General features: G+C 45.8%; 1 long non-coding RNA gene across 4 annotated transcripts in view; it reads right to left on the reverse strand.

The window, feature by feature from the left end:
- The window catches only part of LOC109497264, a 108,067-nt gene that overhangs the window by 9,381 nt on the left and 75,115 nt on the right, over nt 1-23,571 (reverse strand). For 2 of the 4 annotated variants that reach the window (XR_006592144.1, XR_006592147.1), the window contains one exon: nt 15,447-15,534. This is a non-coding gene — a long non-coding RNA (uncharacterized LOC109497264). Of the gene's footprint in view, nt 1-4,349; nt 7,664-15,446; nt 15,535-23,571 lie in introns of those variants that run through there. The other 2 variants (XR_002153349.3, XR_006592145.1) reach the window with 2 other exon arrangements.

Genomic DNA, 23,571 nt, shown 5'->3' on the forward strand with positions numbered 1-23,571 from the left:
AAGAAGGTGAAATGGAACAGGGTAGGCCCAGAGGAAAAGACATTCACAAGGCTGAATGTGAATTACTCCACCCCAGCCCGTGACACAGGCTCCACCCAAAACATCTGCTATTCTCGCTAGTTGGTTCCTTATCTTTTGACTCATAACTTGTCTTCAAGTTTCTCAATAAAATGTGATCTCAACTGAAAATAATCGTTTGTATCTGAAATTTGTTTTGCATCTTTTTGGTGCAGAAGAAGTTCTAGACACTTCTTTTTAAAACATCAGAGACCCGGGGCGCCTGGGTGGCGCAGTCGGTTAAGTGTCCGACTTCAGCCAGGTCACGATCTCGCGGTCCTGAGTTCAAGCCCCGCGTCGGGCTCTGGGCTGATGGCTCAGAGCCTGGAGCCTGTTTCCGATTCTGTGTCTCCCTGTCTCTCTGCCCCTCCCCCGTTCATGCTCTGTCTCTCTCTGTCCCAAAAATAAATAAATGTTGAAAAAAAAAATTAAAAAAAAAAAATCAGAGACCCATAAAAAAGCTGGACAAAGGAGGATTAATTTTGAGACGCCCAAGGTGGGGGGCAGGTAATTGAAAAACAGGACGACCAGGAACTCCCCATCACTTCAACGTCACAGCTGGGGTGGAAAGAAGAGTCCAGACCAGGGAAAGGTTAGGCTTAGGTTAAGGTTTAAATGGCCACTTCCCTACAATAGGGTTACCCTTTCAAATTAAAAAAAAAAAATTCTTTTTTTAATGTTTACTTATTTTTGAGACAGAGAGAGACAGAGCATGAACAGGGGAGGGTCAGAGAGAGGGAGACACAGAATCCGAAACAGGCTCCAGGCTCTGAGCTGTCAGCACAGAGCCCGACGCGAGGCTCGAACTCACAGACTATGAGATCATGACCTGAGCCGAAGTCGGCCGCTTAACTGACTGAGCCACCCAGGCGCCCCTACCCTTTCAAATTTTTAACAGAGATAAAGGAGGGTGCTCCTTTCACAAGCATGCACAGACAGAAGGAATGAAGTTGGTGATTCTGATTAAGACCAAGAAGGAAGAGTACAGATAACACCACCAAAGACTGGAGCCAGAGGTGAGAGGGCAGGAGAGATCCGACCCAGCAATGTTCTCATAAGACACTTCCTGCATTTTTTTTTTTTTTACATTGCTAAATAATGTATGTTCTTTCACTTTAACCGGCAAAAATAAAGTACTATTGTAAATTCGCAATTCAAATCCCAACTATTTATTTTTCAACTTTTTTTTTTTAAATTTTTTTTTCAACGTTTATTTATTTTTGGGACAGAGAGAGACAGAGCATGAACGGGGGAGGGGCAGAGAGAGAGGGAGACACAGAATCGGAAACAGGCTCCAGGCTCTGAGCCATCAGCCCAGAGCCTGACGCGGGGCTCGAACTCACGGACCGCGAGATCGTGACCTGGCTGAAGTCGGACGCTTAACCGACTGCGCCACCCAGGCGCCCCTATTTTTCAACTTTTTAATCACGGCGAGTTGCACACAGGCAAAGGCATAGAGAGAAGAGCGTCATGAAACCCCGTGAACCCCTCGTCCAGCTTCAGCAGCCGTCGGCCCACGGCCAGTCCTGTTTTCACCTGTACTTCTATTTATTTACTGGATTATTCGGAGGTCACCGTGTCATCTGGAATGACTTCAGTGAGTAAAATCATCTTAAAGCAAGCGTGCCTTTTGGATTCCCCCTTTCCCTTCACTCACTCCCATCCTCTCGACGAGTAATCTGAGGACAAGGAGACAGATTTGAGGAGAGAGGAAAACAGTCTCCACGGAAATACCAAACTGGCTGCAAGGGAGTGAGTGAGTGAACGCCCTTTGAATCAGGACTCGTGTAGGAGGCGGCGGAGGAAAGCATCTCCCTCCCTGGGCTGGGACGTAGAGCTGCTGTGAAGGCTTCCTCACCCCCTTCCCAGGTCGGTGGCACCCGGGATGTCTGATAGAGGTCCTCTGAAGGGGGGAGGGCCAGAGCAGGTAGGTGCAGATTTCTGGGTAGAAGCATTTTAGATCTGCTGGTGGTCATCTGGCTTCTGTGATGCTAAGGGTATACGTACTATTACATGATTGACTAAGCAAATGATTATTGAAACTGTATCTATCGCTGACCCCCTCTTTAAACCAATCCATAGTCACATCCACCCTCCTTTTCCTCCAGTCTTGCAGGAGGACATGTTCCTCTCTGTTCCTGGCCAGCATGTCTCCTTTCAGCAACCCCCAACCCCCCAGCCTCCTTCCCACCCGCTCCGGGGTCCTGCACCTGCGGTCATTCCGCACTCGCTCCACGACACAGGTATGCACGCGCACTCCGGCTCCTGTCCTTCCTCCCCTGGCTGCACCTGCCGCTCTCCTCTCTCTGAATGTCCCCCAGCCCTCCGTCGCCTCCCTGGACTGCTGATTCTCCAAAGCCTCCCCTTCTTCAGGAAACCCATGACTCACCGCTCCGCTGTGAGCAGGTGCACGTTAGCATCTCTCTCCGAAGCGCCCTGACAGCAGGGGCTGAATCGAATTTCTCCTGCATCCCTGGCTTTCAGGTGCTCGTTCAGAAGGCGCTCGAATATTTGAGGGGAAACAGTGGCGATGAACAAAACCACCTCTGCTCTCAAAGTAATTCAGCCTACAGAGAAGCATCTCCCCCAAAGCAAGGAGATCAGAGTGCCCGCTAACTGTTCTTTAGGAGGCTTCCCATTACATTCACGGTAAAACTCCAGATCTTTTTTTTAGAGGGTGAGGCCCTTCTAGCCCTAACCAGCTCTTCAGCTCAACCTTCCGCCCACAAGCATACAACCTCCCACTGCAACGTGAACTTTTCCAAGCCCCCCCTACTGAGTCTTCTCATGTTGTGGGTTCTCTCCCTTGCCTGGGATTTCAACCCTTCACCCACTGGCCACGTCCTGCTGATCCCTGAAGACTCCCGTTTTCGTGTTGACACCTGTGTGAAGTGTGCCCTGAGCCTAACCCTGGCATTGTCTTCTCCTCTAGACGGGAAGGTTCCTAAGAGCAAGGCCTTCTTCTTCATCCGTGCATTTCTAGCAGTGTGCACAATGTCTAGCACGTATGAGCACCTCAGCGTAGGTTGCACGAGGAAATAAAGCATTCGGTTCTTTCAGTTTCTGTCACGGCAGAAGCACAAATAACACAGACATTTCACACTAATTTCCTCTAGTCTGAGGAAGACTAGCATTGCCGTTTGAGTATGTGAGGTCTCCAAAATTAAAGTTTCAGGAAACTACCCACGGTGTTCTGTCGGTAGAAGAGTAAGCCCTTTTGTAGTATGTGGCGACCCGACTTCCTCCTCGTGTTGAACGTCTGAGGTAGAGTGGCTACTTGCTCAGTAGACGAACCAATGCTCCCAGTTATCCGTTAACACAAGCCAGAAAACGCGACGGGCCGACTGGCCACGGCACCCGACCTTCGCTCTCGTATCACCCTGTATAAAAAATTAAAAACTGAGCGTAGATGTGTTCCTCATCATCCCCAGTCAGGTCCTAACACATGAAGTTAGCTGTAGTCACATCATCTGAAAAATACAGATTACCCTCAGAAAGTTGTTTTTAAATCATAGTCTTCGGCAGCCGGAAACGGCAAAAACAAACACAAAAAAACACATCTTAAGAAAAGGAAAAACCCTCCTGGTCACTATTTCATCCCTGCACTCAATCAAAACAGCACTCCTAAATTTAGTCTCCTCCAAGTCTGCTTTGAGTATTTTTCTAAAGGTATCTTGGCTTTCCCCCTGGCTTTCATTTTGACGATCAGGGGGTTTCCTGGTCATCACTTGAATGTTCCTCTCAAATTTCGATAAATTTCCCCTCTTCCTCACTCTTCAATGGTCAGGCTCTCTGAACATATTTCTTTCCTATTCATTCTTCATTAGTTGTGTTTTCAGAAATCAAGCTGAATGAAAGTACAACCTTCTGCATTGCATTATCTTCCTGCCTTCGTTCCTGATCAGATACATCTCTCATTTCTAAAACGCACTTATGAATTAGTCTGATATTCTTGATTTTCTATTCAAAGCCAAAATATCAACACTGATTCATATTTAGCTCTTGACCTCTGCCTAGAGGTGTGATGATAATAAGATAAAAGAGGGGTATTAGTGCAAAATTTGGTCTTCTTTAAGGAATTTGCTAAGCTGTTCAGTTAGAGAAGGTGCAGATACTATAGTAATGAAATATCAGTAAGAGTATTTTCTTTTTTTTTTTTAACATTTATTCATTTTTGAAAGGCAGAGAGAGACAGAGTATGAATAGGGGAGGGGCAGAGAGAGAGGGAGGCACAGAAACAGAAGCAGGCTCCAGGCTCTGAGCTGTCAGCACAGAGCCCGACGTGGGGCTCGAACTCACGGACCGTGAGATCATGACCTGAGCCGAAGTCGGTCGCTTAACCGACTGAGCCACCCAGGCGCCCCTCAGTAATAGCATTTTCAATATCTATAATACGTTGCTGTTTCCCAGGCCCATTCACATTCATCCGATCAAAGACAATCCTGTGCTATAAGATATCTTCTCCATCTCCCACAGAAGGAAACCGAAAACGCAGAATTGTTAAATGTCTTAACCAAGATCTCCCTAGGTCACCTAACCCGTTCTCAGTCTTAACGCTCACCTCCAGGCTAACGATTTCCAAACCTATTTCATGTCCCAGACTTCTTTCCTGAAAAAGCCAAACTGTTCTGTCACATTACCTACTTGCCAATTTCGCCTGGGTGTCCCACGGGCGGCCCGAATTCACAGGGTGGAAACCTGAAGGACAGTCAGCATCAGGCATCCTCCCTCCACTGCTGCCTGCGGCAGGCAAAGGCACTCTCATCCAGCTGATCGTCCCAGCCAGGAATCTGGAAACCCAGCGCTGGAGCATAGAGCAGACACACAATAGACCCTCAAGAAGTACTTGAACAAGTGATTTAATGAGTGAATGAGTGAGTGGGGGCGGGTCATCCTCAGCTCGTCCTTCACCCTCAACCAGAAGATTAATTGGTCATAAAATCCTGCTGTTTCTACAGCATAAATCTCTCCCAAATCCTCCCCCCACCCTTCCCCTTATAATCCCTACCTTGCCTCCCTTGCTGGATTGTGTCAAGGCTACAATGAGATTAATACACATAAAAGTGTTCTGCAAAGAATAAACCTCCGGGGGGAACAACATAGAGAGGATAAATCCTTCTGGAATCTGTTAACTAAACTTACCAGTCCCAGTTTGCCTATTCCTTTCAAGCTATGATTTTTTTGTCCTCCTAACCTTGCTGTTTTCTCTGCTATGGCTTCCAGAGGCCCATCACTCATCTGTACGTAAATACCGTTAATCTGTACGCACGGCTTAGCGGCTCAGTTATACACTCTTTTATGTTGCTTGCTTCTGGTTATTTCTTAGAGTAGGATCTGGCTCCAGAGATGGCGTTAAGCTCTTGCAAAATGGAACAGCTATGTAGCTTTTGTAGCCTCCACGGCACCTCACGCCACCTTAGGCATCTAGTAGGTGACTACTAAAAGCTTACTGAATGACTCTCCCCCCCACTCCCCTCTCCACTATCCTCTCAGAATTCTATTCCTTATTCTTCCAAACTTCCTGCTTCTATCAGGAACATTTCCCCCGAAGAGATCTGAGAGAGGAAAATATTCCAGATTAGCCTACAGGTTGGAGTTTTTAAAAAAATAATTCTCATCCTGTTAAATGTCCTAAGTAAATCAGGGTGGGAGTGCCAGACTCTGACAGACTGTTCATCCCACTGAAACCACAGTTTTACGTACGTAGTGCTTATAAACATACACCTAAAGTGAGTACAGTTAAGTACCTGAAACACTGCCAGGAACAATCATACAACTCAAGAAAAATAGCGTACCAATGTTTTCCTCTTTTGTATTCTCTCTAGCCCTTGGGTCACCAAGTCTTGTTGCGTCTGTCTTTGCAATGACCATTCAACGTGGCATTTCCATTCCATACCTTGTCACCATTTTAATTCCAGCCTTGCATATTTCATCCAAGTGCATGATCTCAGCTTCCTGGCTGGGCTCTTGGTGTTTGGTTTCTCCTTATGTGAATGCACTTCACCCCCAGCCCCAGATCAATGTCCCCCGAATGTGGATTTCATCAAGCCATCCACACTGCCCCAACCCACATCTCCAGGGGCTCCCCAGTATTTACAGGACAAGGCACACACTCCTTAGCCAGATTTTCAAAGACTTTTACATCTAAGCCGATGCTCCTCATCTAAGCTCTCTGCAACTCTTCTTTACAGGGGGGTGACTGCGGACCGCCCCGTGAGACCTGGGAAGTTGTCATCGTGATTTTCCTGGGTAAAACTACACAATCGATGTAACCCGCAGGAGGGAATCAAACGATTGCCTACTCTGTAAATGAGGGACTCTTAAGAGCTTGGGATAACGCCAAACTCCAATCAAAACCTGTGAGTCATACCAGGGAAACGGGGCTAAAAAGTGATTGTCACTTGGCAAGCAGAAGCAAACAATGAGCCTGGTTTAGAGAAAAGGTGTGACTAGAAGGGCCAGCAAGGGGAACCCAAAGAGTAAGAAGTAGGCAACGCCTGCGTGTTAGGTCAACTGGAATGTCTATCCGTGCCTGTTGAGGGAGAACATGATAACTCAGGGTCTGCCACTAGAGAACACTGGAGTCACCTAACAATCCCCATCACTAGCCCATGATCCCACAGCAAGCTCCTGGCGTTTGGCTTCCCATGGACTGGGTCCTGGTCGGCCAGACAGCCGACGATAGTTGCCCCTGCAAGTCAATGCACCGCGTTCAGGCGTGTGCTTACATGTGAGTAATCAGTCTTGCTGTGCTGGGTCAATGTGAGGCCACTGCTGAGAAATGGAACCACTTCCAGTCCAACAATAATGATAACAAATACAATAAATCCCATTTCTGAGCCCGAGGAAGAGCTTCAGGACCACAGTGAACCGACCAAGGTAAACGGGTTCAGGGAAGGCCTCAGAGTGAAGAGTCTGCTCACTATTTGGGCACAGTCACCGCATGTTGAGTTCACCACTGTGAAACCGCATCACGAAACACCAAACTTATCTTCACGTGGATCCTGTTTTCTCTTCAGTTCCCCCCCATTTTTTGCTCTCTAGTCACTTTTCGCTTGCTCTAGAGAAGATCCGTTCCACTATTCCTTCCTGCTCTTACTCCTATCCCGCTGGAACCACCTGTTTTAGGAAGTCACTCCCCAAGAATGCTCTCGTACGCTGTGCGTGTGCCCATCGTGATGCTGCAACCATCCGCACGTGTGTTTGGGCGACTCTACTTGGACGTGATACAGATAACCCAGCCTTCATTGAGCCAATACCGAATTTGCTTTTCCCTCCTTATGCCAGTTAATGGCACCATCACCCAAAGAACATAAGAAGTCAGATCCACGGGTCATCCTAAATCCCCTTCCTTGTTCACGCCCCACATCTAAACAGTCACTAAATCTCATTCACCCACTGTCCCTTCACGTCTGTCCACTTTGCTCTTACCTCAGGTCCTTGATGTTGCTCATCTAGACTGTGATGGTAATCTTCTAACTGGTCTCCCTGCTCCACGCCTGTTCTTCTCAAATACATCCTCCACATGAATGCTAAAGTTATCATCTTTGGATACAACTCTGTCCATGTTATTCTCCCGCTTGAGCCAACTCAATGGATCCCTTGCCTACGGGGGTAAACCCAAACTGGCATTATGTCATGCAAGTCCCTTTATGAATGGACCCCTGGCCTCCTTTCCAGCCTCATCTCTTATCTTTTCCAGTTCCTCGAGATCCAGCCCTACAGAACCAGGAGGTACATGAGCATTTCCCTAAATAGGCTACACGGTTTCATTCTTCCTTGCCTTTGCTCCTATCTGGGATTCATGCACGGTTTCATTCTTCCTTGCCTTTGCTCCTATCTGGGATTCTCCCTTGTCCATCACAACACTCCACATTCTCCAGGAGCACTATTCATTCTTCAGATGTATCTCGAGTGTCACCCCTCTGAGAAGCTCTTGGTGACCCACTCAAGTGGAGTTGATCATTCCTTGTTTAGTGCAGCCATTGTACTTAATACGTGCTTTACATACTCCAGGGTGATGATTTGTTTCCTTGACCCTGTCTCTTTCTGTGAAGTCCTGAGGGCGGGAATTGTGGTTCACTTTTGTATTAAGGGCACCTAGCAGAGTGCCTTGCAGCAGGGTAATGACCTAACAAAGGTCTGTCACACTGAACGGTGACAAGGAGCACACTGGCTTGGCACTGTTCCTGGTTCCGTCACTTGCCAGTGCTTTTGCCTCTGTAAGCTTCTGTTTCTTCGACTTTAAAACAGGAATAATTATACTTGGACTTTGTAAAGATCAAATGAGATAACACACACACACAGCACAGTATCCAGGGCTTATAACTCAATGAATGTTAGCCGTTGCTACTATTATCCCTTAGGGTCAAGTGCAATTTCTTTTTAAACTCTATGTGACCTTTCTAACCAACTGACTCCGCGGATGTTGTCCTTTTATAAACTGCTGCTGCACTCATTGCACTGTTCATTTAAAAATGTATATTCTGGGGGCGCCTGGGTGGCTCAGTCGGCTGAGCCTCCTACTTCGGCTCAGGTCATGATCTCACGGTTCGCGAGTTTGAGCCCCGTGTCGGGCTCTGTGCTGACAGCTCGGAGCCTGGAGCCCGCTTCGGATTCTGTGTCTCCCTCGCTCTCTGCCCCTCCCCTGCTCACGCTGTCTGTCTCTGTCTCAAAAATAAATGCACATTAAAAAATAATAATAAAAAAATAAAAACAAATAAAAATGTATATTCTGTTCATATTTGGAGATCCACATACTAATGTTTAGATATTGAAGAACTGGAATGTATCTTATGTTCTGTGGTATGCAGAATTCTATGAGGACCCCACATAACCCTCTTACTTGTAGAATCCCCTCCCCTTTGAATGCGGTGGCATCTGTGAATGTGGTATTATTCCCATGATCAGGTTATGGTAGACAACACAGCTGACCTTACGAAAGGGAGATTGCCCAGGTGGGTCAGATCTAATTATACTGAGTCATTAAAAGCAGAGAGTTTTCTCTGGCTAGAGGCAGAAGAGGAAGTCAGAGGTTCAAAGTCCAGGAAAAAGGTGGGCATGCCCTTGCGGGTTTGAAGGTGGCGGGGGCCACACAGAAAGGACCTGAAAGCAGGCTGAGGACCAGAGAGTAATGCCCTAAGATAGTCAGCGAGAAGACAGAGGCCTCAGTTATACAGTGGCAAGGATCCGGATTCCGACGATAACCCGAATGAGCTTGGAAGTGGGTTTTTCCCAAAGCCTCCAGGGGAGAGCTCCGTTTGGTCAACGTCTTGATTTCAGCATTTTTTTTCCCCCAGATGTTTATTTATTTTGAGAGACAGAGCACATGCCTGAGCCAGGAAGGGCAGAGGGAGAGGGGGGAGAGACAGTCCCAAGCAGGCTCCGCACTGTCAGTGTAGTGCCTGACTCGGGGCTCAATCCCACAAACTGTGAGATCATGATCTGAGTGGAAAACAAGAATCGGACGCTTAACCGACGGGGCCACCCAGGTGCTTCTATTTGTGACAATTTTTGTTATGTGGCAACAGAAGACTAATACCTCTTTTTAAATGTCTTAATTATTAATATATTATTTAACATTACTGTCAATACATACCCACTGAGAAAACATTAATAATAGAAATAACTTTACCTTATCACCAGTAATGTCAAAATGTCAATTAGTCTTCTCTATCATCAAAAAAAAAAAGAGAGAGATTTAACAAAGATTTTAATTTGGGCAATATCTGGCATGCTCATTTTATATTGATTAAATTGCTTAAAATACATTATTCCAGAAGTGATGTTTTTATAAAACATAAAAAGGAATTACTTACAGCTAGATGCACCAGCTACACATTTCATACACCCAGGGGCTATATTTTAGTTTCAGGACACCAAAATCCAGCTAGCAAAATATGTCACCAACTAAGGTAATCATCAAAGGGATTTACAGGTAGCATTTCTTTGCATAAATTAGCATTACAAAGAAGGATTCCGTGCCACAATTCTATCTCCGTGTCAACGCAGAAGATCCTTAGAAATGATGCTTGTGTTGGTGCGTTTCCAAAAGTTTTTATTTGAGGAATCTGGCAAAGGCTGTGTATTAACTACCCCCTTGGAGAGACACGCTGCATGTGACCGTACTAAGAGCTCAAAGAAGCCATGAAGTGAATCTAGTTAGTTTTTTTGTAACACAGCATTTCGCAGATGTATTTACCCCAGATTCTTTGCTTCGGGACAGGGCTTGACATCTAGCGACACCATCTGAGAAATGCTGACCTAAACAAATCCCTCGCTTTCCCAGACCGAATGTCAAATCAAAATATTAGTCCGGAAAGAAATGTTTCAGAAACTGAATCGATTACAAGATACTCAGGAGAGTGTCTTGCCTCTTTCCCTATTGGCTGTCACAACTTTTCACTATACTCCCTAGTGTCGATGAGCTAGAAAACTGATTTTTAACAACTATATTAGTAAAATACCTATATGGCAAAATGAATCTCCCAAGGAGACTTCTAGAAAAGTGATGCCATACCTATTTGTGCATCACTAAAGTGGACATGTTTCAAATGTAAGTGGAGCAAGGTGGTTTCTGTCATCTAATACTTTACAACTGAATGCAGAAAACACGTCAGACTGGGGCGCCTGGGTGGCTCAGTCGTCTGAGCGTCCGACTTCGGCTCAGGTCACGATCTCACGGTTCGTGAGTTCGAGCCCCGCGTCAGGCTCCGTGCTGACAGGTCAGAGCCTGGAGCATGCTTCGGATTCTGTGTCTCCCTCTCTCTCTGCCCCTCCCCCGCTCATGCTCTGACTCTCTCTCTTAAAAATAAACATTCAAAAAAATTAAAAAAAAAAAAAAGAAAACATGTCAGACTAAACAGCTTTTTAAGAAAGGATACTTTTCATCAGTGATAATTAAGTCGAGTAAGGCCCCATGGAAGAGAGGAGAATAAGATCAGAATTTTAGGCTAGGATTCTTGTGCTTTTAAGTACTATAAATTCTTAAATTTTTTTTTTCTTTCCAACGTTTATTTATTTTTGGGACAGAGAGAGACAGAGCATGAACGGGGGAGGGGCAGAGAGAGAGGGAGACACAGAATCCGAAGCAGGCTCCAGGCTCTGAGCCATCAGCCCAGAGCCCGACGCGGGGCTCGAACTCCCGGACCGCGAGATCGTGACCTGGCTGAAGTCGGACGCTTAACCGACTGCGCCACCCAGGCGCCCCCAAGTACTATAAATTCTAAAAGAAATTTCATGTAGAAAAAAATGAAAATATATATGTATATATATTTATTTTTACTGAATGTGAAACAGAGCTGCTATATACTTCAAAAAGGAGGACTAACCTTAGGATCCCATCCAACTTTCTGCTCTAAGTCAGTGGTTCTCAAACTTTAGGAGGTTTTAGGAACTACTGGAAGGCTTCATAAAGCACTGATTGCTGGACCACAGCCCCAGAGTCGCTGGTCCACAGGCCTGGGGGGTGGGGGTGGGGGGCCAAGAATGCAATTCTAACAAGTTCCCAGGTGACGCTGAAGTTGCTGGTCCAGGAACCCTATTTTGAGCACCGCAGAGAATCTAACTCTTATACCGACTCCCTTGAGATTCTCACTCAACAGGTCTGGGAAAAGCTGCAGAGGTGGTTTTGATGTGTGCCAGTCTCCGAGATCCCATTTAGCTCTAAAGCTCCGTGCTTGGGGATTTTTGTCACAGGAGATCCTTGTTCTGGCTCTGCATCTCAAATCCTCTGCAGTTCCCTCCCTGGGTATTTCAGCACACGAAAGCAGAGCCAGAATGCTCAGAGAATGAAGGTGGGAGACAAAAACTTGGTTTCACAGCTGTTGGCAGAATTTGCAGAAGGAGAAAGCCGGAGCCTGAAACTACAGATTGTCACTTCTCTTGCTCCCGCCTCCATCCAGAACACGGGAAATGCCGCGTTGGCCTCGTTGACCATCGGTGTTAATGAGAGGATGCCCAGAACTCTGCAACTACCATACGACTTCTATGTCCCTTTGTTTCCTTGTCTGTTGGTTTTAAGATTCAATTTGCAATCAGCCGTAAAATGTGCTCTGGAAGAGTGGTCAAGAGTGATCTTGTGGAGTCAGATGGATTCAAGTCTTAGCTCTGTCATTTGTTCCTGAATGACTCTGAGAGGGTTATTTGATATTTCTTTTTAATTTTTTTTTTTTTTTCTGAGAGAGAGAGAGAGAGAGAGAGAGAGAGAGAGAGAGAGAGAGCGCACAAGTGGGAGAGGGGCAGAGAGGGAGGGAGACACAGAATCCGAAGCAGCTCCAAGCCCTGAGCTGTTAGCACAGAGCCCGACGCGGGGTCTGAAGTCATGAACCGCGCGAGATCATGACCTGAGCCAAAGTCGGATGCTTAACCGACTCAGCTACCCAGGCGCCCCAGTTATTTAATATTTCTAAACCTCAGTTGCCTTTTCTATAAGATAAGCAATGGCTCCACCTTCTACATATCATTGTTGTCAGGGGCGAATGAGACAATGTACAAAAAGCACACAGAGTAAGGGGTCATAAACCACAAACAATCCTTAACTGCTAACAAAAATTCTACGCAAGTCCGAGAACAGGTGTCAATTTTAACGTTTGAGAAGCTAGAATTACACTAAATATTTATTGATTGATTTGTGTGTTTGTATGTTTATTATTTGGCCCTGGCCCCCCGGGCCTGGACTCACTACCATTATTTTTCAATGAGACAGCTAAGAGAGGTTTACCTTCAACTTAGAGGTTCCCACCCCCCTCATGAGCTACTCTGAATAAGTACCAAATATCATCAAATATAAGACCTCTGATCCTAAGACGCGACACTGTATTATGTGGCGGTTAAAAAAAATGTTGCCAATTAAACTATCAGATGATGCTTTCTTATCTGTACTTGCAATTTTCATTTCAGACCCTATGAAGTCGCTCTTTCAGACTTCGATTTTTAAAACATTTATCATCCTTTTGCCCACAGAAAAAGGAAACCATAGGCAAAATAAAGTCATTTAAAACGTTCCTACGTGGGGCGCCTGGGTGGCTCCGTTGGTTAAGCATCTGACTCTGGATTTCGGCTCAGGTCACGGTCTCACAGTTGTGGGATGGAACCCTGCGTAGGCTCTGCCTGAGCGTGGAGCCTGCTTGGGATTCTCTCTCCCTTTCTCTCTGCCTCTACCCCCTTGTGCGTATGCTCACTCGCTCTTTCTCTCTCAAAATAATGAATATTAAAAGAAATATTCCTATGTTGTCTTCATGCTCAGTGCCCCCATCTTCCGAATCCCTTGTTTGACTCAGAGTGTGTGTCATTGCTTATTAACTCCGTATCACCCTTGGTACCGTCGGGGGTACTGGTGAGGCAGCATTTCTTAAGAGAATCCTACAGTACTAAACGCTCTCGGGGCTGCGCTGTTTGTTGGCCTAGTTTTGATTCCTGCCTCAAGAATACCGCCAAGCATGTGATGACTTCTCATTTTCCCCACTCCCTCTCCCATAAGCATTTGGCTCTTGGGGTTTAAAGAGGGCTTCACCCTTCCTTCTGGGAGTTGGCTGCAAGCAACGGACACCCATTTCCCAAGTTTGGACACTGCTGCATTTGAGGTTCATGGACATGTAGGTAATGACGGCTGTGGCCTGGCCAACAGACTGTGAGGCATCTTCGATCATAAGGTGGTGCATCGCGATTTTACAGACGTTGGGGTCAATCAGGCCCTGAATGGAACCCGGCTGAGATTCCGCTCTGGTAAGCGCAGAAAACACAGGATTACTATTTAACGGCCTTTGCCTTGCACTAATTTTTTTTTTCCATAACAGCTTTGTCGAGATAAAATTCACATGCTCTACAATTCACTCATTTAAAGTGCAACATTCTATGCTTTTCAGTATCTTTGTGATGTATACCAATAAATCAATTTTAGAACAATTTCATCACCCCAGAAAGAAATCCTGGACCCATTAGCAACCTCTCCCCATTCTTCCCCCAACTCCCAGTGCTCTGGTAATTAATCTACTTTTCCTCTCTACGGATCTGCCTCTTCTGGGTATTTTAGATACACGGAATCACGATATGCGGCTCCTCTCACTTTGCATAACGTTGTCAAGGTTCACCCGTGCTGTAGCCTGTATCAGTTCTGCACACCCTTTTCCCGTTGACTAATATTCAACTGTATGGATATACCACATTTGATTTATCTACTGGAACCGATGGACGCTTGGGTTGTTTCCACTTTTTGGCTACCGTGAATAATGCTGCGAGCATTCATGTGCAGATCTTTGTGTAAATGGATGTTTTCATTTCTCCCGGGCACATCCCCAGGAGTGGAATTGCTGGGTCTTTCAGTGACTCTATGTTTAACTGTTTCAGGAACTGCCAGACTGTTTTCCAAAGCAGCTGTACCATTTTACAATCCAGCTGGCAAAATATGAGGGTTCCAATTTCCCCACATCCTTGTCAACATTTGTTATTATCTCGTCTTCTTGCTTATTGCTGTCCTGGTGGGTGTGAACGAGTATCTTCATTGTGGCCAACGCACTTATTTTTAAAGGATTTCTCCCTTGCGTTTGCTCATTCGATCCACACAACATCTGTCCCCATTCCTTACCCACAGTCAAGGAAGCAAACACGAAGCCTGATTCATTGACTTGCTCAAGATAGCTCAGTTAGAGACAGCACGTCAACTAGTAAGATGCTTCTTCGATTCTGGGCCCATTGCTGTTTCACCACAGCAGGCCACTGGAACCTCAGGAGAGCTATCTGCTACAGAGTGGGGACAAGGGCGATGACAGATCTGGGGTAAGCTGGGGAGTGTGGGGAGGACGCAGCATGGCGCCACCCCGTGAGATGCTGTGATACCGCTGCTGGCTTTCACAAGGCGGCAACAGCTAGTAAACCACATTGGCCAGGAACAGCTCACTAAGACGAATCTGATTTTGGGAAAAGGCCCGGTTGTAGCTTGCGAGGTACAGAGGCAAAACAGAATCTACGACTTGCAGCAAAGTCTATGGGGCGGTGTTCACAGCTTGTAGTAAAAGGCTGTACAATCCAGGTTGGTCTCTTTTGGGCACATCTGTTCTTGGAATTACGACATTGAGGAAGAATAATATTCTAGCTCTGCCCCTCCCCCCCCCCCCCCCCAGAAGGAATAGATGTCAGCCTCAGTTGGTAAGCGGGATTCATTACTTTCCGTGTTCGTGAACTGAGAGTGCGAAAGAATTTTTGCTGATGCTTACATTTTCTATTCATGAACTATCTCCTTTATGTGCAAAAAAAATCAATATTTTATGAAATGATCTCCTTGGAGGTTATAAGCTCTACAGCACCACTCTTTTCTAGTCAAAGAAAATCTGTATGTTACTAAACCCCAGCCGAGCGAGGGTAAAAGGCCTCTAAACGGAGAGCTTCCTTACCTCACTAGCAAAGTCAACTTCTCAACACTGGACCGTGACCTTGTGTTGGGTTTACAGAGTCCAGCAGGTCGATGAGCGTGTGGTGTATCTATTGAAACCAAAAAAAATTTTTTTTTCAGGATTTGTCCAAAAGGTGCGTTCCATTCTTAGCATAGGAACAACAACAAAGAGATGTTATTGAGAGGGCCCACTCACTCTCTGCAGAGGCTGGTGTGGTTCAAAGCACTGGAATCCTTTTCATATCTGACACCTGCTAAGGTCATCCCGATCATGCCCACCGCAGCTGCTACCTGTGGCCCCTGGCACCGCTTTTGTTCTTGTTGGGCTTTTTTGGTTTGTTTGCTTTGTTTCAAACTGGAAGGCAGTACCTCTCAACATTAAAGAACCTACGTCTAACAACTTTTAATTATCGTATTTCGTTTCCAAACCGCTGTCTACACTTGAAGCGATGTAGGGGTCGTTGACATACACCTGCGATTTTGCATTTTGCTTTATTGACCTGACATAAAATCATGAATGCTTTCCATTTTACGTTTTTTTTTTTTCCATAAATATTTTAGTGGCTGCATAACACCCTGTCATCATCTGTTACACATTTTCCTGGCGTGGGACACGAAGGTGGCTTCCAGAAGGCCCATCTATATGCTGTCCACAAGAGCCTCGACTTCGGATGTAAGGATACATGCGGACGGAAAGTGAAGGGATGGAGAAGGAAATAAAAAGAGAGCCGAAGCAGCTATGCTTACATCAGACCCAACAGACTCTAAGACAAAGACTGTGATAAAAGACAAAGAAGGGAATTATGTAATGACAAAGGGGTCAATCCAACAAGAGCACATGCCATTGGTAAATATTAACGCGCCTAACACAGGAGCACCTAAGTATGTAAAGCAAATATTAACAGACCTAAAGAGAGACGGCGGCTTCCAGGTTACGTCCTCGAACAGAAGGAATCTCTTCTGCTCCTCTTTATTATTTCATTAGGACCCGTCCTCCTAGAAGAAAGTTCGCATTTACCGAACACCTGCTGTATACCGCTGACTTGATGGGAACCACTCATTAATTCCCCAACTCTGCGAGAGAGTATTTTTTAATTCCCAATTCGCAGGGGAGAGAGTACCTAACACTGCTCGGCACAGAGTAAGACCTCAGCACTTGCCAACAGCGAGAACTACTGCCGTGGCCCCGCCTCCACCGTCACCGCTAAGGTACTTGGCCCAAGACAGAGACCAGAAAGGGGCCTGGTCTGCCTGATGCCAAAGGGCCTGCGTTCCCACCCCCGGCTGTACCACACTGCCTTCCCGTGGCGGGGCCAGGTCAAAGGATCGAGCACCTTCATTCTCTCGCTGTGTTCCACCGTCGTCTTAGCGATTTAGAAATACTTGGTGCTGTTTTGTCTCAGCTTCTCAGGTCACAGTCAGCCTGAGGTCTGTGCTCCCAGAAGTCACTCATCCATCGCTTATCTCGATGTTTCCAGCACATCCTGCTGAGGGTCCTTTTCTGTGCATCCCAGAGCCGTGCAGGCTTCCGGGACAGGTAGGTCAAGAGGGTGGCCGAGGGCCTGCACGTTGGCAAGCAGCCGAGGTACTGGGCAGCTCAAGAATCCTCACCACAGTAGGGTCTATAGTGGCTGTGGGTCCGGTGCTGAGTCTCCTTGCTCTCCAGGGGGCGGTAGGAGAGAGAGCTGGGAAGAGTATTTCTCTCAGAAGGGAGACAGGACCCTGCCTGGGGAGGTAACTGCTGGGACCCAGCAGGTAGGTCCATTGGTCCTTGTTTGCCAGAACTGAAGCCTGGGCTCTGAGAGAGACTTCGGGGAGAAAGGCGCCGGCCAGAGGCAGGACGATGGACAGAGCCTTCAACCTACTCTCACCTGGCCCTTGAACTAATCCCAGGAGGCACTGCTTCCCCCTCCCTGTAGGGGACGGCCAGACGCCACGTGACGTGGCAGTGTGATGGGGTGAGGAGAGCCTGAATACGGCAAGAGCTCCCACCACTGAGCCTCTTCTGACCCCCCTCAGAGGTCTGCTAGTCTGCAGTGGCTCAGGGGACTTGCTTCTAGGGGTACAATGGCATGGCCTGTCTTCTACCCCCTTGTCCCCTCATGGACTGTGGCTTCCTCAGTCGGCATCACCACGTGGCATCCAGGGTTCCCTTAAATACACATGGAACAGAAGGCTCTGATTCCGAAAGGGGACCCCTCTTGTGCTGCTGGTGGGAATGTGAATGGGGCGGCCACTCTGGAAAACAGTATGGCGGTTCCTTAAAAAATTAAAAATAGAACTACCCTACGACCCAGCAATTGCACTACCAGGGACTTATCCAAAGGATACAAAAATGCTGATTCGAAGGGGCACATGCACCCCAATGTTTATAGCAACGCTATCAACAATAGCCAAAGTATGGAAAGAGCCCAAATGTCCATCGACGGATGAATGGATAATGGCATACTACTTGGTGATGAAAAAGAATGAAATTTTGCCATTTGCAGCAACACGGATGGAACCAGAGCATATTATGCTAAGTGAAATAAGTCAGAGAAAGACGATTATCATACGATTTCACTCAGATGTGGAGTTTAAGAAACAAAACAGATGAACACAGGGGAAGGGAAGGAAAAATAAGATTAAAACAGAGAGGGAGACAAATCATGAGAGACTCTTAAAAAACAGAGAACAAACTAAGGGTTTCTGGAGGGGAGGTGGGTGAGGGGATGGGCTGAATGGGTGATGGGCATTATGGAGGGCACTTTTCGGGATGAGCACTGGGTATTATACTTAAGAGATGAATCACTGGGTTCTACTCCTGAAGCCAACACTACACTGTCAGTTAACTAAGTTCAAGTTAAATGGAAAAAAAAGGAGGCTCTGATTCTATGAGTCATACAGAGAGATGGGAATGGATAGGTGAGCCGTCCTTCACTGAGCTCCGACCAGTGCCTTTTCTGGGACTATGCTGTGCCTCTTCATTTCCGTTATTCAAGGCTCAAAGAACGAGACTTCAAGGAAATAGTATCCCTGCTTACAGATACGCAAATCGAGACTTAAAAGTAACCTTCCCAAGGTCACATAGCCAAATATTTGGTGAAGCCATGGTTCAAAGTCAAACATGCCTAGTCACGAGAAACTTGTGTTCTCTCCCGATATTACAATGCCTTCCATAACCCCCAAACCTACACCCTCCCCATGCCCGACTTTACACATCAGACTTTTTAAAAAGCAAACCAGGTGTTAATTATTTTTAAATTTTATTTGAAGCTGAGAACAACTGTTTAAAGAAAACTGTCAGTGGATTTATGTACTCTGGGAAAACTGAACTGGAGAAGGCAGACACTTTTACGGCACCTCATCCGCATGTGGTCTTAACAACCTGATCCCAAACAGGGAACTCAGTGTGCTGCAGGGCCGGTGACACATCACTCACTTCCAAGGCTGTTTTCTACATAAAACTTTCCACTCGGGGCTTCCTTTGCCAGCAAAATGTAAATGTGCGCTGTCTTGTTTTGGGTGCAGGGGTGAAGTGGGTGATCGCGAACCACTCACCCTCTTTCACAGTCAACCACATACTAGTTAGGAAAGTCAGAGGGGTGGGATAAAGGAAGTGAGTTATCACTTAGAAGGGGTAACTTAAGGCCTTCTCAGCCCAGAATCTTTCCCTTTTTAGGAAAACAAAGAAGATAACAGGGTAAGCTCGTCTACCTACTGAAGTACTAACCTATCACCTTCCCTTGCTTTTGATTGAGTTGACTCTTGCGTGAGTTAACACTGGTTGTCGCAGGTTGACCAGAAGCCCTATGTGCAAGTTACATTATGTATCTGCTTGACTTAAAAAAAAAAAAAAAAAAAAAAAGGAATAATGAATTAGTTGTGAGCGCAGTGTGTTTGGAAGACATGAAATCTTAAGACATGAAGTCCGTGGGGGAAAAGCTGATAGGTATGAAAACAGAGGAGAGGGCTGCCTGGGCGGCTCAATCGGCTGAGCATCCGACTTCGGCTCAGGCCATGATCTCGCAGCTCGTGAGTTCGAGCCCCGCGTCGGGCTCTGTGCTGCCAGCTCAGAGCCTGGAGCCTGCTTCGGATTCTGTGTCTCCCTCCTTCTCTGCTCCTCCCCTGCTTGTACTCTGTCTCTCTCTCTCTCTCTCTCTCTCTCTCTCTCTTTCTCTCTCTCTCAAAAATAAATAAACATTAAAACAAAATTAAAAAAAACAACAACAGAGGAGAACCACTGGGCTTACCTCAGGAAGCTGCAAAACAAAACAAAGCACAAAATTCCTTAACTAAGATCTGCGTGAGACTGCAATGTTTTGGGAGGTCCTGAGTAGTCACAAAGAATCATGTCCTTTCCACAAGTAGGTCCCTCTGGATCCTAAGATGGAGAAACCAATAAGGGGATAAGAGGGGACCGAGCGATCACCAAAAAGCTGATGGTAAAGATATCTGAACACTCTCTGCATTGAAGGCTCTGCCTACATTTTGCCGCGTTAACAAGTTTCTTTACAGAGGTTTCGAACGTGACCAGTTCAAGCAGTGATTCTAAAAGGAAGTTTTGTGAAGTCCCTGAGGCATATGAGGCACTGCTAGGTGAGGGGATGCAGGTTTGATAAACTGGTGTTGGCTCTTCCAGAGGCTGAATCAATACCGTGCCAGATTTCTGTGGGGAAGAGGACACAGAGAATAATGGACGAGATTTCCGTAGTTTCAGAAAAGGTTGAACTGGAATATTTCAGCCAGGTGAGGGACTGGGGACTGCTCAATCAGCAGCCGCACGGTTATTATTTCTATGCATAGAAATATGCCACCATCCAACCTGTCCTCCCCCACTGCCATGGATGTCCAAATAGGAAACCATGAATATACTAGATCATAACCATCTGCTCCGTCTGTTCTTCCTAATGCTCTATCCTGGACCACATTTCTAAGCATATTAATAGAAGAGTACCACCATTTAACCAGGAACGCAGACTCCAGACCAAACTTCCCACTGGATCTGCAGACACGTGTGACATTTCCCAACAGGTGTGGCAACAGAGATGTTCAATTTCACTCCAAGGAAATTCAAATGGAACAATCAGATCCATTTTTCATACATCGGGCTGGTGAGGACTTTAGGATGACGATAATTACAATACTGGTGAGGAGGTGTGGGGGGGGGAAAAGGAATTCATATAGTCACTGCTGGGAGAAGTGTAACTTAGGGCAACGTGACAACAATTATTATTCATGTAGGGATCTTTTGAACAACACTAATTCCACTTGTAAGAATTTATCCTACAGATCTGCTCACTGAAGTGGGCAATGATATATGTAAAAATATTTCTGGAGCACGGCTAGCAATGCCAGAAATAGAACAATAGAAGGAATGGTAAAATAAATTATGATATACCTACGAAGGGTACTATTAGGTGCTTCTTCGAAAGGATGCACTGTAATTACAACTTAATCTAGGGTATGGGAGGATACTTATTGGTCTACATGATATGATCTCATTTGTGTAACGAAAATACACACGGACGTTTGCATATGCACAGAAGTTCTAAAGACCATACACTGAACTATCTCCATTCCTGAGTAGCGGGACTGAAGAATGGGGACTTTCAGTTTTTACTTAATAAACTTCAGTATTGTTTAAATATTTAAGATGAGCTTAAATTGCTATTATAATTTTAAAAATTAAAATGAATGACGGCATATCCTGTGAGGGGTGCCCCGAGCCCACTGGGTAAAGGGGAAAAGAGAACAGGCCTCAACTAGAATAATCAGTCTACCAGGAAGGAAAAATGGGTATATTTTCACCGAGAACCCCCAGGCACAATGGTGCCACTGCTACAGAAATATTTGATTTGAAGATTCAGAACACCTATGCTGAAAGCAAATACTTACAGTAACTACTAACTACAAAGAGTGTCTAGGTATCTGCTCAGAATTACTACGCCAGGTAATACAAGCATGTGAATGCATATATGTATATCAAGCTAATTTTTTTCTAAATATAAAATTCACACATGCCCACTGTAAAAACAGAAAAACTGATAAAACAGAAATTTAAAGTTCTTCGTAATTCTGACTTCAAGAAATTCCTATAGCCATTTCTTGACACATATCCAAAAATCTATGTATTCTTAAAACGGGATCATGGTTTTACAACTTATTTTTTTCCCACTTAATAGTGCTGCAAATATCTTTCTATATCAGCAGATCTAGGCCTACCTCATTCTTTTCATTTTTTTTTAAGTTTTTTTTTTTTTTTAATGTTTATTTACAATTGAGAGAGAGGCAGAGAGAGAGACAGTGTGTGGGCAGGGGAGGGGCAGAGAGAGAGACAGGGACAGAATCGGAAGCAGGCTCCAGGCTCTGAGCTGTCAGCACAGAGCCCGACGCGGGGCTTGAACTCACGAACTGCAAGGTCATGACCTGAGCTGAAGTCGGATGCTCAACCGACTGAGCCACCCAGGTGCCTCTACCTCACTCTTTTTAGTAGCTACATAGTATTCTGTTCTATTGATATATCATAATAAAAAAAAAATCAATCCCCTATTACGGATTTACATGCTTCTAAAGTTTTGGTTCTGTAAGAAAGACTGCCAGCAACCATCCACGCATATGAATCTTGGCACGTGAAGACTTACATAGATACCCTCCCAGAAGTGGAATACATAGAGCTTGTTTGACGGGGACATCAAATCTTCCCTACAACCCTATGAGATAGGTATTATTTCTCCCCATTTTTCCAGAAGAGGCGACTGGGGCTCAGAATGGCTTCTCAACTTTGTTAGTAAGTGGCTGAACTAGCCCAGATCCGCTGAGACTAAAACATGTACTCTTTCTGCTACATACTGCATGGATCCACGTTCAGGGGGGTCGAGTGAAGCCTTCAACAGAAGCGAGGAGTGAGGCGGAGCAAAGGCTCTTGGAGTCAGTACCCCTTGTAACGTCCCCTGCGGGGAGGAGCTGGGATTGGAGCATGGGGAGACATCTGTGTCACCACAGCCTGAGGACTTCACAATACTGTGGTGCAGTCTGATGTGGCTCAATGTTAGGGCTTCCCGGTACTTTAGATCTGTAACAGAACCGTGCAGTTTCTTCTACACCAGTGTCTTTCACGCTTTTTGATTGCATTTCACGCTGTGACCCAGCACACACACACACACACACACACGCAAGCAACTACAACCAGACTTCCACCTGCTGTCTGCAAAGCACTGTGAAATTTTCTCTTTCATTAAACAACACAAAACCAAAACCAAACCCAAAACACCCAATGCTGGTCAAAACCCCTAGTTTGAAAACCCTCCGCCATATCCCGGAAGATACTGTCTTTATCTCCCCAGGTAGGTGGGCATGTGAAAAAGATTAAGGTCCATCCGAATTCCTCATTCCGGTATTTGATTCCTTTGTGAGCGGGTCCCCTTCCACCTTCTCATTCTCGGTCTCAGTCTAGTCACACCCTCTGGCCCAGGCCAGGCTCAGTCCTGTCTCTCATTTTAGCCTTACAAGCCTCCTCCTTTTGAAGGAAAGCTCTGTTTTGTCTACCCTCTATGGCTATCAATCCAAGCGCTAACATTCCTTAGACACCCCGTCTGAGTACAACCTACCCTGGACATTCTGTCCCACATTGTTCTCTTCCTTGTCTATCTCCCAAAGCTTAATACTCGAACCTGCATGTGGTGACACACGTTCGGTCTTGCATTGTTCCACGTGTGAAGCCAACCTCTTCAATGAGATCGTGAGCATCCTAGCGGCTGTGTGTGATTGACAGATTACGGGAGTGATGCGCTGTCTCAGTTTATCCATAAAGCATATAGGGTACTTCACGATAAGAGCATATACCACAGCATACTAATAAAAAAGAAATGTGGATCGAGAATCTGGACCAGGAGAAACTTAAAGGAGAGAAAAAGTTCAAGGCCATGGCAAGAAAAGAAGAGAACATCAACTTTCACATCGTGAAGGTCCACATCCATGGTTGTAGTTGAGCTCTGAATTTAGCTATCAATTAACTTACCTGACCATCAAAGGTAAAAGAGGATTAAAAGGAGATATATAGACCAATGGAATAGAATAGAGAGCTCAGATATAAAACCTCAAATATACAGTCAAATGATTTTCGACAAGGGAGCCAAGATCATTCA

The sequence above is a fragment of the Felis catus genome, chromosome A1 (assembly GCF_018350175.1).
Source record: "Felis catus isolate Fca126 chromosome A1, F.catus_Fca126_mat1.0, whole genome shotgun sequence".
Classification (NCBI taxonomy): domain Eukaryota; kingdom Metazoa; phylum Chordata; class Mammalia; order Carnivora; family Felidae; genus Felis; species Felis catus.